Below are 16,800 nucleotides of genomic sequence, written 5' to 3' on the forward strand. Positions count from 1 at the left end.
CTTACATTCTAGTTTCCAAAGAAATGCCTATTGAAAGCAGAAAGGGTACTGGAGCAGAAACATGAAAATAGAATAGAATAGAATAGAATATTTATATATTATATTATATTATTATTATATATATGTTATATATTATATATTATATTACATATATTATATTAATTATATATATTATATAAATCATATACATTAATTATAATATATAATATATGTAATATAATATATATGTAATATATGTAATATAGTTAATTATGTACTATATGTAAAATATATGTAATATAATATATAATATAACATATATTATATATTAATTATATCATATTAATATATCATGTTATATTTATATTTCATGTTTCTATATTTACTTATATATATAATTATAATTTATATAATTATGTATATTATGTATGTTATATATTGTATGTAAAATTATAATTTATATATTTTGTAAATTATGTATATCTTTATAAAATTTATATATTATATATGTATTGATTATATACTATATTTATATATTTGTTTAGTATATATTATATTTTATATAGTCACTTACATATAAATATATTTGTATATATAAATTTATATAATTTATATACATATATGAAATACATACATATACATATAGGTATATATTTATATACATATATACATATATGCATATAACTTATATAATTTATTTTTATTTTTAAATTTATTTTTATTTTTTAATTTTCAATGTATCATTCATTTTGTGAGAGAGCCAGCGAGCAGGGGAGGGGCAGAGAGAGAGAGGGAGACAGAATCCGAAGCAAACTCCACGTTGTCAGCACGGAGGCTGACGTGGGGCTGGAACTCACAGGTCGTGAGATCATGACCTGAGCTGAAGTCAGACATTCAACTGACTGAGCCACCCAGGTGCCCCTAAATTTATATAATTTATTTTACATATATTTAATTTATACACACACACGCATCTGTCCAAATACCCAGAGATGAGATCCAATGTAAAATAAACTGAGTTGTGTTTCTTCCTGTGCCTCTCAGACCCCATCTTTCTGTGATCTTGGAACTAGTCTCCCCAAGAACAAAAGCAACATTCTTTTTGGTGCCACTTTCTGCTTTGTTTAGATCACCCTCAATCTGATTAACTTCTGACAGATGATGCAGTGTCCGAAAATAGCTACAACACGGAAGGCACAGTGCTTGTTAAAAATGAACCAACCCCGCACCCCTCCTCCTCACCGTGACCTTTCCTTATCTGATCTTTTCCTCGGCACCAGTTGACAAAACAGGCTCTCTCCCCTTAATTACTCTGGGCTTTCTGGAGAAAAAACCCAGCTTGCCATGACTAAACTTCAGTAGCTCCCAGGCTGCTAAGAAAGCAGAGGGTGGTGTGGTCTTTGTGCACTCTGTCCCCAGCTCTTGTGACGTGCAGGCATTTACAGACACTCCAGAGGTGGTTTCCATAAACGCTACCCTAAGTTCAGGTTTTTCTTAAAACGGAAGAGCAGAGAAATGTTTCAAGAAATCTTACTGTAAAAAAAAAAATAAGTTCAGGAAAATCAGCTGGTCATCTGACATTTAAGAAATGGTCTCGTGGAGATATTGATCTGTCAACTGGTCTCTCGTTGAGAAGCAGTTATCAATCTAACAGGTTGTTGATTTTTACACCTGTCCTGCTCTTAAAAAAAAAAAGCACCAAAATTTGCAAATAACTATCTTCTATGCTAACACCACAGATGTCAAAGTCTGCCAAAGGCAGGTGATTTGCCTTGGGCAAGGCTCTGTAGGGCAGCCCTCTCCCCTGGCAGTTTCCGTGGAAGAACACATGGTAACTGGAAGAATGCATATACTCCATGCTCTCAGACTGCTTCGATCTCCATCCGTGGGGCCTCTGCAAGTGATACTTTGTCTTATCTTTCTCCAGAATCCATGGAATACATTGTGTGCAGTCCCCATGGAGTAGCAGCCTCAAAGGAGTAGAGAAGTCATTTTGGGGGAGAAGGAAGTAGCAGTTTGGAGTTTTCAGAGAGTAGTAGGATTGCAAGTCTGTAGCCGCATTGGGTAGATTCGAGTCACTGATCTCAAGCCCCACAGCACATGCACCCCAATGCCCCGTGGGGTTCTGTGGCTGCCTTCCTAAGTTCTGAGGCTGCCGGTTGCCCCCTGAACACCTGCCGGTATCCAGATACCACACTGGTGTGATGCACTGTGCTGGCCTTGGGGATCCTGCCCAGCCGGCGGGACAAGAACCATCTGTTGGGAACGTGAGGTTTGCAGTTGTCTCTACCAAGACCTCAAAATGCTGATGTGTCCGTGTTGGTGGGGATGCCTTCACCCAGGCTCAAGTGCAGGATGCCTGATGGAATAAAAGTGACTTTGGAAGGAAAGAGGGGGTGACAGGGCACCGCGGAGGGTGCTGCGCCATACTCAGAGATGGGAGCGTCGCCCATCTCAGTGAAGCCTCCTGAGAGTTGAGGGATTCAGAGAATCACAGAAGCAAGGTCAGCCAGTGGGGGACGAGACGTTTTCATCCAGCTTCAGAGCAGGGAGACGTGTGGAGGGCACCCACCTCGATGGTCTTCCACAAAATGTCACCAACCGCCATGGCGCCCAGAGGATGAATGGCTTTGGCATGACTCCCCCGCCCCCCACCGTGTTCTTTCCAAGGGAATGATGGATGACCCCACAGCCCATTATCTCCCAAAGTGAAAGGGATTCCGCATCCAGACGTCAATCAGAGCCCTTTGAGTCCCATTCATTGACCGGGTGAGGCGAATGACCCAAACTCTGGGAGTATTTCCATAACCCCATCAGCACGGAGCAGACAGTCGGTGCATAATCGTTGCTTACTGCATCCCTTCTGATGCCACCCGGTGGTTTATGCAGCGCTTGGGTAAACACCCTAATTGCAGAGCGTCTCAGACTGATGAGCAGACCCAGAAGGGCATTCTCGGGAGCTGAGCGGCCTCGACTTCAAAGTGATTTGTTGTGCTGTCTGGCATCTGAAGGAAGCTGAATAGTTTCATTTTATGGGGGGTGGGGGGCAGGAGAGCACGCAGCTTTGCAGCCCTCCTATTAAGCAGGAGGGTCCTCTGCTTTGTGTCTCTTACCTCCTGGCTCTGCCCCGGCAAAGGAATGCCCCCCCGTGGAATCCTTTGAAGGCTCTGCCAGGCTCAGAGAGCCCTGGCTATAATCACTGCACATCAATGAGCTCATTCAGCTCGGCTTGCCCATGGCTCGGGGCCTGCTCCGGGTGCACCCGTGCACCAGGGAGAGCACCTCCAACCTACCAGGTGTCCCGGAGCCCACCTTGGAAAGGACTCTCGGGAAGTCTCACGGGATGGAGAAAGCAGTCATTTCAGAGAGGTAACACTGTTTTCCAACAAGTCCCTTCCGAGGAAAATGAGTTGCGGCGTAGACACGCCCTTTGTCTTGGACAGGTTTACCTCCCAAAGCACTGGAGGAGGGGGTAGGCCGTTTCGTGCATAACCAAGGCTACTGAGTAGGAAATTTCCGTGCCCAGGCTTTTTCCAAAGCATCTCTGTGTCCGTAGGGGCCTGGGGGCTGTGGAGCCCAGCATTTGAGACTCAGAGCCATCATTATTCCGGAAATAGCCAATTCTTTCATTCATTCACACGTTCATTCATTCACAGGAACGTGAGGGGTCTCTCTGCGCTCAGGGGAAGTTGACAGTGTCTGGGGACAGTTTTCACTGTCCTGACTCAGAAGCTTGCTCCTGAATTCTGGTGGGTAGAGACCAGGGGTGCTGGGAGACATCCCAGAGCGTCCAGAATGGGCGCCCAGCAAAGTTAGGACCCCACGTGTCACTAGTGTCGAGATGGGGACACCCTGGGGCAGCCCAAGCAGGAACCCATGAGCTCAGCCTTGAGGAATCACTTTAGTAGGTGACATACTACCATGGACACTCAGTCTTGGGTCTGTTGAGAAGGGTACGGATTGCGCAACAGATGGATTCTCCAAATTCCTGTGTGTATACATACATTTGGCCATGGCAGACGCGACAGATTTGTCGAAGCCAAAACATGGCTAAATATGCACGGTTCGAGAAATCCCATTGTCCACCCACATGCTCTCTGGGCCGCCCCCCACCCCCCCACCCCCGCCCCAGGCCAGAGCTGGCTGGACCACATGAGGTTCATCTTGTCCCGTTTGATCACGTGTGTATGTATGTGTGTGTGTGTTTTCCCTCATTATAACACCATTTCCACAAGGAGACGGCCCCTCACACCAATGCACAGCTTGTCTTTGTGATTCTGTTGGCTCCCCTTGGTCAAACCTCTTCTGTCTTCCTATCATGTGCTTGTGGTTTCTGGGGCAGAAACATTCCCCATTCGTGTTCTCAGTGGCTTTTCCTGTAATGTTTTTCCGAACCCGTACAAGTTCAGCTGATGTTCTCGGGCATTAAGTATTGTGGTTCTAGTAAACCCTCTCCCAAAAGCACTCCTCTCCCTTCGACGTAACATCTCTCAATTTCTCTCTGTGTCTATCTAAGGAATCCCACCGCATCCCGTTCCCCATTTATCTCTCCTAATTAGGACTAGGTAGGATGCAGCCTTAAAGCTACTGGACAATCTTAAAATTATGTAGAAAATAGCATTTCCATATTTTCCTCTTTTCTGCCATACCACAGGAGTAAAATGTTTTTCAATTGCTCTATATGCTGTATCACCTCCTTGCTGTTGCTACATATCAAAAAGTAACCTGTGGGTGTGTCCCTCAAGGCCATATTAAGTCTTGCTTACACACATGCATCTGTAGGTTTTGCCTCTCAATGAACACTCTGGGTTAAACTGAGGCTGTCTTATGGTCTCATGAATAAACAGTGATTCCCTAAATCTCTGCTAATATGCTCACCTACAGAACCACCTGTCTGTTTTCATTGTGTCCACCCAGGTGCTACACAGCTTTGGGGTTCAGCCACAAACCCACTGACTATGGAAATCATCTTGAAGTAGAACAGCTCCCATTAATTCCTCCCCTTCTGAGCTCTTAGTATAATCATAGCATTCATATGGCCCTTCATTATCACTGAATGGGAGAGTTGCAAAGAATCTCACAAGTGGTCTGCCTCCATTCGCTCATTTTATGGGCGAAACATACCGAATCAAGAAAACTGGATTACACCAACAAATGTGCATTTCTACTCTTAGTAGCTGTTGACCCGCATGTTGTTTTCCCTGCCTTGCTAGATGGGAGGGATACGATCCTGTCTGTCTGCATGTAAAACTCCATCTCACTATCCTGGGCACATGATGTGGGTGCTGACCGCTCAGATACAGCAAATCTTCTTGTATATCTATTTTATTCTTTTATGCATGTTTCTACAATACGGGATTCATCTTACAAACCTCATGTCTGGCAACTGTTTTGAGGGACTTGGAAATAAGCAGCAAATTTAGCCATCAAACGTCAAGTTCAAGGTAAGAATGCAATAGAATTCTTTTTCAAACTATTGATTGTTTATCCTGGTGGGAAGATTCATTTCTCCTGCTGTGGAAAGTCTTCATTTGCATGGATTCTTAGTTACTTTCCTTAGGCAACCAGCTGGAGGCCACTGTCACCCTCTGATATGCTTGTCTAAAGTCATCTACCGTATAACCTCCCAAAATGATTCCCTTTCTTCTAAACCCATCTATTTGTGGGGTGCCTGGGTGGCTCATTCGGTTAAGTGGACGACTTCAGCTCAGGTCATGATCTCATGGTTTGTGGGTTCAAGCCCCATGTCAGGCTCTGTGCTGACAGCTCAGAGCCTAGAGCCTGCTTCTGATTCTGTGTCTCCTCGCTCTGCCCTCCCCCCCCCAAGTCACACTCTGTCTCTGTCCTCTCTCTCTCTCAAAACTGAATAAACATTAAAAAAAATTAACCCATCTATTTGCAAGTTTTTCCATTCTCTGACATTCATTGCTTAATTCCATAAACATTCAGTGATCAACTGTGTCTTTATTTCTACAGAGTTGACACCCTCATGCCTAGGATTCATTCTCTCAAATATCATATGAGTTTTGACTCATTATTTTGTTTCTTGTCAAAAAGAATATAGTGTCCATGACTCAGATATGATCATTCTGCTATAATAAAATGAGTATGTCATTTTCTGGGTGTTATGGCACTCAGATACTCAGGGCAACTAGAAGCACATCCGAGAACTGGTGTGTGGGTAGAAATGTTCATCCACCCAGAAATTAAAATATATTCTTTGCCTGCCTTAGGGGTCATGGTACCCATTTCTGTGTGGCTCCAACCCTCACCACGGTGAATCCCTACCTCACACACTACAGACGTACTCTTTCTTTAGCACCACAGAAGGAAGATATATAAGTTTTGTCTCCCCCCATTCTGTATTGCTCAGTATAAGTGGTATTCTTTCCCAAAGACCGTCTAGGCAGAACCACGCTTTCAATAGCCACCCTCACTGGGGAGCTAGACCCCCATCTGCACATTTGTTCTTCTCGAAATCTACTTCGAGGATATGTACTGTAACATGCCCTTCTGAAGAAGGGAAATCAGTTGAAGCATTAATATTTGTAGCAAAACCTCAGCTGTGAAGGGGTGACCCCCAAGGACGCAAAAATCCCAGCAGCCAAGGTTGGCTCTGACGGGTCCTACAAGCATCCCACGTAATATCTCCAAATGCGTGATGCATAACCTCCTTGTAAACACGTTTCACCTTAGGAATATAGTGCTGCTGCTATTACCGTGAAGCTGGTAAAACGAAACAAGCCTGGATAGATCATTTATAAATATACCAACAAATAGAATTACTATGGAATCTGTCAGAAACCTACGGGAGCCTCTCGTGTCATACTTCACAGAAGCTGGCATCTTTCGATAGTTTTTACCCTTTTGCCAACCTATGCTCACTTCATGTGACACACACTCCTCAACCATCTTTCATAAATGCTTTCTATCCTTTCAATGTGGGTGTGGATTTTCTCTTGTGACGCTCCAGAAAATATAATTTCCAGGTAAACCATCAGAGCCATGATGTGAAATGTTGAAGCAAGAAAAGATACGGCATTGACTGCCATCAGTCTTGCTAACTCAGCCCCAAATTTAAAATGCTACCACTAGTCATGCTTTGCAATGTCCTTTCATGAGTCAGCTTCTCATTGCTTTAGCCTAGGCTCTGTATTTTTTTCATTACGTGTAAAGTCAGGTTTGACCGTCCATCACCAGGGAGCCTCTTAGCTTGTGTTCAATACAAGAGAAACAATCCCCCTTGTCAGGATGATGCGTACAGGGACTCCACATGCGGACTGAGTTTGGTAAGCTCGCTAATTATCGCAAACCATACAGAAATGCAGTCGTTCACAATTCTAAAACACGATATCTAAGATATGCACAAGCTGTACTAGTCAAGGGAACAGTGAATTAATCGTGGTCTTATCTGGTCCTTGTCTTATTAAAAAAAAAGAGAGAGAGAGAAAAGAGACCAAAACCAGCTGTGGGTAGTGACCCAGGTCCTTGTTATGTAGGTCACACAAGCAAAAAGGTTTTAGTGACAGGGCCAAAGGACATTATTTCAAGAAAATGCACAACTGGGCTCTAAAAACATTGCATACAAATTTTTGCACACAAATTTCCAGTGCGGTGGAATTAGATAGACCCCAACTTGATTTTAAACTGCAATGCAGAACAGAGTAAATTCTGGATAAGTAGACTCCTCCCAAAATACATCTACCCTGGGATGAAACTAACCACCACAATGTAGTGAAAGCCCAAAGTTGCAGATCCTTTTGAAAATATACAGAACAAAAGTACATAAATAAGTACATATAATATTTTACACTGAGATCAATTGGTCTTCAAAATTTCCTCTGTATATATTTTTATATTAAGACAGTTTAAGATATTTTGTAGGAAAACATGGTAATTAAGAAATGTGAATTGACTGAAAAACTAATACACAAATATAATAATAAGTGGATTATTCTTGAAAATATGATCACTCATTTTTCTCAAACATTCACAAAGTAATCAAATTTTAGGAATGGGATTTACCTACGATTACTAGATTTGCTATAATTATTTGATATTTACTTGGTGTTAAATAAAAGAACCTAGAGAAGTCATCTATGTTCTTTCTAGAAATAATTATTACACATAGTAAGTCTCCCCAATCCAGATTTATAAAAGGAGGTAAATTAAAAGTTTAAAAGTTTTCTGCCACTACGATAAACACAAAAACAAAAACAAAAACAAAGGAATGGACCAAAATAGACTTCTTACATAATAGAAAATGTTGAGTTCTAAAAGTAAATTAGAAACAGGACACCTGGGTGGCTCAGTCAGGTTAAGCATCTGACTCTTGATTTTGGCTCAGGTCATGATCTCAAAGTTTGTGAGTTCAAGCCCTGCATCGGGCTCTGCTTGGGATTGTCTCCCTCTCTCTGCAACATCCCCCCAACCCCGCCCTTGTGCATTCTCTCCCTCTCTCTCTCAAAAATAAAGAAACATTGAGAAAAAATAAACAATAAAATAAAAGTAAATTAGAAACAAGAAAATAAGTGGAAGTAATTATGAATGTAGGGCTACATCTTTCTCTATCTTCAACCTTTGAAGAACAAGTCTATTAATTAAAGAGCTAGAATCCAAGTAACTTAACAAAAGTTTAGAAAGATTGATTACTACTACTATGTATTTATAATTACTTCAGAGCACTTTATAAAATTATTGTTATTTAAAGTAGCTAAGCTTCTTGTAATTCCCTTGGGTAATCTGAAGACAGATTAATTTTTCAATTACAAATATAAACATCTACGTCGGGGAAAACATTTTACTTTACGCCTTTCTTCTTTATTTAGGATTGATATTTAGTCTGTTTCTATTTTGAGAACATTATCACTTTTTTTTAACATGCCCAAATGAATTAAATCTTACAAGATCTAAGATTATCTGTCAACAGAAACAAGAGATGATGTCTTTAAAGTTCCAAGAGCCTCAGCATTTGGCCAAATTGAGCCCCACAAGGAACATACTGTAAGTCCTTAAAAACACTGAGAAAAGCCTCAAAAGAGGTTAAATATGGTAAGACGGAGATTAATGTGTTTAGTCTCACCTTACCATTGAAGGGATAGGTTGGACAGCACGCACCCCTCAACAGCAGCACCCAAGACTATGAGTAACTGTGAATGAGAGCAGTCTAACTGCGTTACACAAAGAACTTCTCTGTGGTGCCAGAAAATCCCACACACACAAATGCGTCCCTGCTAGATAGCACAGCGGGCCCAGCATAGGTGAGGCAGGCAGTTCCCTGAGATGGGATACTGATATAGCCAAAGGAAGGAAACGCAATAGGGAAATGTCCCCGATACATGCGGACATATATAAAAACTAGAGTTTTGCTGATTCCAGGTGACAGGCATGAGTTCCCCCAGCCTTAGGGACTGAAAAAGGGTGTCCTGAGCCATTCGAAACAGGGACACACTGGGGAAGGCTCTCAATGAGTTGGCTGGTTGTACACGTGTGATTGAACAACGCACAGTGACCCAGGGAAACGTAAGCTTGCTGTGCCCAATGTCATCTCCATCAGAAAAGAACAGGAGTCAATCCTGAAACAGGACACCCAGGCAGCCATGTCCCTCATGATGACAAATATTCTATCTTAGCCCACACCCAAGCCATGCTAATTTCATCCATGTTTGCTTACCATTGAGGCAGGTTAGCGCTCGTCTGTCTGGACTCCTTTCGGGAACTTCTGTAGAGACAGCCTCAGTATGTGTAGCTGCAAACTGGCTGCGGGAACACTGTTTGTGTTACTGAGCAGGTCCTGAAGAGTCCACAACCTGTGGAATGAACAGAACATAGACCAACCTGAGCCCAGGTGGACGCCCACACACACGGATCTGGTCTATAGATCTGGTCTATATACTGGGAGTTCCAAAAAACCTTCAATGATCTTCCTTCACTTTCTCATGTTTGTCGATGACACAAAACCAGGACTTTTTCTCTGCTGTGCCATTCTGTCTTTGTCCCTAAGGATTATTCCTACTGGCTTCTGATTGATTGCATAAGCCATGATGCCTTCATCATTTTCTCCTACTTTTTTGGAAAAAGAAATTTTTTTAATGTTTATTTTTGACACAGAGACAGAGCATGAGTGGGGGAGGGGCAGAGAGAGAGGGAGGCACAGAATCAGAAGCAGGCTCCGGGCTCCGAGCCGTCAGCACAGAGCCCGACGTGGGGCTCGAACCCACGAACCGTGAGATCATGACCTGAGCCAAAGTCAGACACTTAACCGACTGAGTCACCCAGGCGTCCCATCTCCCACGTTTGACTTCAGGATCTGCTTTTACTTTTGCCAGGACTAGAAGCCTCTTCCAACAGGCTTTACAGATCTTTCTACTTCTCAGATATATGGCCAAATTAGTTTTGTTCTAAATTATCTCAAGGTAACCTGGAGCCTGGAGTCTCATTCTCGTATGCCGCTGCAGTCAGAGGGTACGACAGACATGAAGACGATGCCGGGTGTGCAAAAGTCAATGGGACGAGCACAGATGTGCAGTCCCAGAATTTGGGGAGGGAAAGAACAGGAGCAAGGAGCTGGGGAGTCCATGACCCCTCCACTGAGCAATCTGCCTGAGGCTAATGATCTCATAGAAACATGAACACCTTGTGCAGAAAATCTGACAAATCTCCATGTGTATTTGATCGGGAATCACAGAGAACCACAACCCGTCTGCCTGCAAAAATATAGGTCCTCTATTGTTGAACCTCCCAGTTTTTAAGAAAAACAAGACATCAAATTCTAAAATCAACATCTAACCAACTTTAGATGCTCAATAAATCACATTTTAAAAGACAGTGGTTAGCATCAATGAAACATTCTACAATAATAAAAAGGACAGTAGCACAATTATGAAGAATCTTAGTTCATTTAAAAGTGAGGAAAGGAAAACCTCTGTCTTTTTCTTTCTTTCTTATATAGTCAAGAATATAATAAAGTCTACATAAAGTACAGGAAATTATTCTGGTTAGACATAGAATCTCTACTATCTAGAAAGTAAAAAACATCCCTTTATATTGTAGGCAAAGGCAATAAGCAATAAACCAAGGAAACAAAGCCATCAAAATTGAAAACACTTCTAAGATTTTTAACAAATTTTGTAACTTTTTGTCAAACTTAGGCATTATAAGTCAGGTCAAATAAAATTTACTTTCCAAATCTTGTTTTTCATTTGCTCCTTCATACTGTGGAATAAACTGACACTTTACGACAGTTTGGGGGAGGTGCCTGGGTGGCTTGGTCGGTTAAGCGTCTGACTCTTGATTTCGGTTCAGGTCATGGTCTCACAGTTCATGAGATTGAGCCCCGCGTTGAGCTCTGCATGCTAACCTGGGGGAGCCTGTTTGGGATTCTCTGCCTCCCTCTCTCTCTGTCCCTCCCCTGGTCACACACTCTCTCTCTCTCTCAAAATACATCATCATCATCGTCATCATCATCAAGAGTTGAGGGGCTCCACAATGGCAGTACTAATTTCATTATAATACTGTTATTAACAATGTGTAATGTGCTCATCATTGCTATCTTTATTTTTTATTTTTCAAGTTTATTTAGTTGAAAGAGAGAGAGGAAGTGGGAAGGGAAGGGGCAGAGAGAGAGGGAGATAGACTATCACAAGCAGGCTCTGCACCATCACCACAGAGCCCAATGCGGGGCTTGAACTCGCGAACCGTGAGATCATGACCTGAGCCAAAAGCAAGAGCTGGACGCTTAACCAACTGAGCCACCCAGGCACCCCATCATCACTACCTTTACATGAATCAATAAACGTGGAAGAAAGAAAAATAAAAAAGTAGCAGTTACATTAAGGAAAAAATGGATGCAACGCACACAAAACCTCTCTCTACTCTTTTTTGTAACTGCATGTGAATTTATGATTATTTCAAAATAAAATGTTTGAGTGAAGAATACAACAAAACCCCATGCAGACCAACTTCATGCTGTGCCTTGGGTGGTCGACGCCCTCTGTCTTACACTGGTGTGTGAGGGGCACCAGGTGGCTCAGTCGGTTAAGCGTCTGACTTCAGCTCAGGTCATGATCTCACTGGTTCTGAGTTCAAGCCCCACCTCTGGCTCTGTGCTGACAGCTCAGAGCCTGGAGCCTGCTTCGGATTCTGTGTGTGTGTGTGTGTGTCTCTCTCTCTGCCCTTCCCCCGCTCATGCTCTCTGTCTCTCAAAAATAAATAAACATTAAAAAAAAAAAAACCTGACATGTGAAATGTTGGTTGTGGCTTGAACTGCTGGAATAAGGCTGTGGTTTGTTAGCTGCTCGGTTGGTTTGCGGCTACTGTCGATATATATTTGCTCTGGAACATGACTTGACATCATGAAAGATCTTAAGTTTAAAATTTGGCAAGAAGGAGCACATTTGTAATGTACAGGCATGCATCATTGAAGACGAAAAGTGACCATGGAGCCACGAAAATGAACCCAGGCAGCACAGATGTAAGATAGAAGAAACTCTTACCCAAGACCCAAACATGCATGCCCCAAACGAACCATCAGACAAACTTAGGAACCGCACTTTATTTGAATGCTAGATTTTGAGGGTCCCAAAGCAGATGTGGGGAATCTACCATGCTAAGTATAAACTGTGTTTTCTGTGTTGATCGGGTAATTTTCGCTAAGACACCTTTAATGCATTTCACTGGTGTCTCCAGGACAACTGGTGGGCATCACTCTTTCAGAGGAAAGGTTTTTGAGGTTCTAAGTTTCTTCATGAAGGTGGTGGGGGGAATTGCACAGTTTTGCTGATTTGAATTCTGCTGTGCTGATCTTTCTTTGTAGGATAAAAATAGTTTTATCAGTTCGCTCATCCCTGATTAAGCCCTGGGCAATCAGTTCGTATCAGCCAGTCTCGAAAAAGTGATTTGCATGCAGTGGAAAAACACAGGAGATGGAAGAGGTGGAATATCAGAAGACACCATTTGGGAGCCATGTCTACCACTCCTTCCTGGGTCAACGTAAACTGGATAAACCCAACACGCAGTGCTTGCTGAGTATTTGCGACACCAGGCTCTGTGTTACTTGTTCACTTTTATCAAGCTCACTTAAGTCTCAATTGGACCCTGAGAGGCAAAACTGTGTCCGGGATATTCTCTCACCGAACAGATGAAGAAATTGAGATTCAGATGGGTTCATGGATTTTCCTAGGCAGAGTATTCTAGGTCGCTGGAATGGGTTCCAAAGTCATGGCCTTAAATACCAAACGAAGCTGTGTAAAATTGTTGCATGTTTTCTGTGTCTTTTTCTCTGTTGAAAGAAAGAAAAGGGAAGGGAGGAAGGGAGGAAGAGGGAAGGGAAGGGAAGGAGAGAGAGAGAGAAAGAAAGAGAAAGAAAAGGAAAGAAGGAAAGAAAGAGAGAAGAAAGAAAAAGAAGAAAGAAGGTAAGTAAGTTCTGCCTTCTTCCACAGAATTTTGGGGATCGAGGAATATTTATTAAAGCATGGTAAACTTCCCACTACTATACCAATATGGGGTGCTGCTTTTGCTATTATTGTATGCTTACAGGCACTTGTTTCTTTCATTTATGTTGGAAGATGTATCTAGGAAGAGAATCAGGACAGGACCTCTTTTCAGAGCACTCTTCCTGGTTGTTAATTCCACACAGCAAAACTAAATGGGATGCTAGAAAAATGTGCTATGCAAACAGAGGGTATTTGGGGATAAATGGATATTTGTATTAATTAGAGGACCTTGGTGCAGGGCAATGTTTCCAAAAGGATATTTATCAGAATGAAGGTTTCTCAGAATTATCTGAGTTAAAAGGATCTATGGCCAGAGAAGTTGGGAAAACATTGCATATGATAATTATTTCTTGTGGATTCACAGTACACAGTGCTGTTCAAAATGTTAACATGAAGGGGCGCCTGGGTGGCTCAGTCGGTTAAGCATCCTACTTCGGCTCAGGTCATGATCTCACGGTTGGTGAGTTCAAGCCCCGTGTTGGGCTCTGTGCTGACAGCTCACAGCCTGGAGCCTGTTGCAGATTCTGTGTCTGCCTCTCTCTCTGCTCCTCCCCTGCTCACGCTCTGTCTCTGGCTCTCTCTCAAAAATAAATAAAGATAAAAAATTTCCCACAATTTGGTCCTGGAGGCTGGGAGTGTGAGATCCAGGTGGGGCTGAGGCTGGTTCCTCCTGAGGCCTCTCTCCTCAGCGTGCAGATGCCACGTTCGCCCTGCGTCCTCACGTGGTCGTCCCTCTGTGCGTGTCTGTGTGTTCATCCCCTCTTCTTATAAGGCCGTGGTCAGGTGGGATCAGGGTCCACCGTAATGACCTGATTTTACTTTCATCACCTCTTTAAAGGTCCTACCTCCAACCAAGGTCCTTGGAGTTAGAACTTCAACCTGTGAATCTGGAGGTGGGCAGGGTCACAACCCAGCGCATCCATAACAAGTACCCACTAACACTGTAGGAATAGTAATCCAGAGAAGACATCAGAAATGCTGGTCAGAGGATAGTTCACCCTGGAGATAGCGGCCAAGGACATTAACGGGCTGGACCGTTGAAAACGCACTCCCTGCAAAACACACCCTTCGACCTGGTGTTTAATGTCATTTAAACCAAATATTCCACCAACAGAGCATTCACCGCGATGCCAACACTTTGCTGGCTCACTCGTGATCACGAAAGTCCCCAGCGTCCCCCATCTGCCCACCTCGTGAGCCCTTGTGATTATACCCCGGGGGACTTGTAAGTGCAGAGTTCCAGGGAACTATTAAAGGTACAGAGATGTTTGCAGATGTGCTCTGAATCGTGCGCCGCTATTAAAGCAATTATTGGATCAACTATAAATCCAGCTGGATAAACTCTGAAAGAGAAAATCCTTTTCACTTCCCTTAGCCTATAATGAGTCCACATGTGTTCCTTCCTCCAGCTCATATTCACCTGACAGAATGATGCTCAGAGCTGGCCAAGCTTGAAATTACGCAACGGAAACATCTCATTCTGAAAATCCACGAGACTGATTCTCCACGGACGCCTTCTGTGGGAGATAGCAGTCTGCCATTCAGAAATCATGGGTGGAAGTAAAAGTGCGTCAGGTGACTTACCGGGGGCCCTTGTAGGTGGGCTGGTGTGGCATGTGCAGAGGTGCGTGGGGGCGTAAAGGGGGAGGGAGGGCGAAGCCCTCTCAGTTACCTGCAGGAGATTTTTGGCAAAAAGACTTTTCTCTTTGCAGGGGCTATGGAAGCAAGTTAAGGAATGTCTCTTTGTTTCTGTGTTCATAAGAACCCAAACAGAAAGTCAGGAATGGCTCTGGGAGTGTGGCAGGGACGGACAATGAGCTGTGTTTCTGCTCACCTTGGTCCAGCGTAGAGAAGTACGTCTTGCGAGGAGTGTATTAAGAACCCTGCAGAATACCTGAATCCCCTGCCTTCTTAACTGTCCTCACAAATTACCCTTTCTCGGAGACCGTGGATTTTAAACCATTTACCCTTTGTTTCCCAAACAAACAGGCTCACTCTCTTAGCGGTTAAGTGGAGAATCAGGAGTGCTTTTCTGTTCTGTTTTTCAGTGCTTTTTCTGACACGTTGATAGAAGCTGAAATTCACTATTTTTGCATGTTTTTCTTTCTCTTTCTTTTTTAAAACAATGTTTACTTGGGAAAGCGTGAGCAGGAGAGGTGCAGAGAGAAAGCAGGACAGAGGATTCAGAGCAGGGTCCAGGCAGACGGCAGTGGGCCTGATGTAGGGTTCCAACTCACGAACCATAAGATCATGAGCTGAGCTGAAGTCAGCTGGACACCCCTCCTGGTTTTTCTATAATTCGAAACCAGTGGGCAAGCCTCAGAGGCTTCCAGTATGAGGAAAGCAAATTTATTTTGCACAAAATGCTCACTTATCATGGAGAATGCCTAGAACCCAGCATTGCATTTTCTGGAGAAACATCAGTCAGCTTGTGTTGAACAATTCAAAGTGTTGACTTGTAAAGCTTCTCCAATCACTCAATAAATTTCCACCTTTGCACTGTGCCTTTGGATCCACTGAATATGTAAATTGTTTGTTTAGTGTATTTGAGGAGATGCATAGGATTCATATGTGGACAAATAGACTTAAAGCAAACAATGTCTTGTTCATCCTTGCAAGAATATAGTCATGCATGTGAAAGACTCCAAGCAGTACAGAATATGTGGACAATACGCATTACCACAAGTATTATAAAAGCAGGGACAGACCAACTTATCAGGTACTCGTCGTTTGAATGACGTGGATTGTTCGTATATTGATTATGCCCCAGTAAAGCTATTAAAAAACCCCACATGTTGGCATAACACAGTCTTAAAAATGTCCTCCACCTGTAATAACTCTTTTGAGGGGTTACTCGTATCAGGAATTTCCTAGATATAGCAACAGTAAAGTTTCTACTATAATAGGACATAAATTACGATTTTAGTTTCTACATGATGGTATAATTTTTCATATTGAAGAAGAGAGGCTGAGTCCAGGTTAACACTTGGGTGTCTTTTCATTCTGAAGGTGTGGGCAGTAAAAATTTTGCCTTGATAAAGAAGCTATTACAAGCACGTATCTTTTTTTTTTCAATATATGAAGTTTATTGTCAAATTGGTTTCCATACAACACCCAGTACTCATCCCAAAAGGTGCCCTCCTCAATACCCATCACCCACCCTCCCCTCCCTCCCACCCCCCCATCAACCCTCAGTTAGTTCTCAGTTTTTAAGAGTCTCTTATGCTTTGGCTCTCTTCCACTCTAACCTCTTTTTTTTTTTTCCTTCCCCTCCCCCATGGGTTCCTGTTAAGTTTGTCAGGATCCACATTAAGAGTGAAAACATATG

At 42.8% G+C, this 16,800-nt stretch overlaps 1 long non-coding RNA gene across 1 annotated transcript in view; it reads right to left on the reverse strand.

Annotated features, from left to right (window-relative positions):
* LOC128311545 (uncharacterized) overlaps window positions 1-15,584 on the reverse strand; it is a 93,500-nt gene extending 77,916 nt beyond the window's left edge. Inside the window, exons 1-2 of the long non-coding RNA XR_008289995.1 lie at window positions 13,111-15,584; window positions 9,653-9,788 (exon numbers count right to left, since the gene is read on the reverse strand). This is a non-coding gene — a long non-coding RNA (uncharacterized LOC128311545). The remainder of the gene's footprint in view (window positions 1-9,652; window positions 9,789-13,110) is intronic.
* Window positions 15,585-16,800: the final 1,216 nt, after the last annotated feature.

The sequence above is a fragment of the Acinonyx jubatus genome, chromosome X, assembly GCF_027475565.1.
Source record: "Acinonyx jubatus isolate Ajub_Pintada_27869175 chromosome X, VMU_Ajub_asm_v1.0, whole genome shotgun sequence".
In the NCBI taxonomy this organism is placed as follows: Eukaryota; Metazoa; Chordata; class Mammalia; order Carnivora; family Felidae; genus Acinonyx; species Acinonyx jubatus.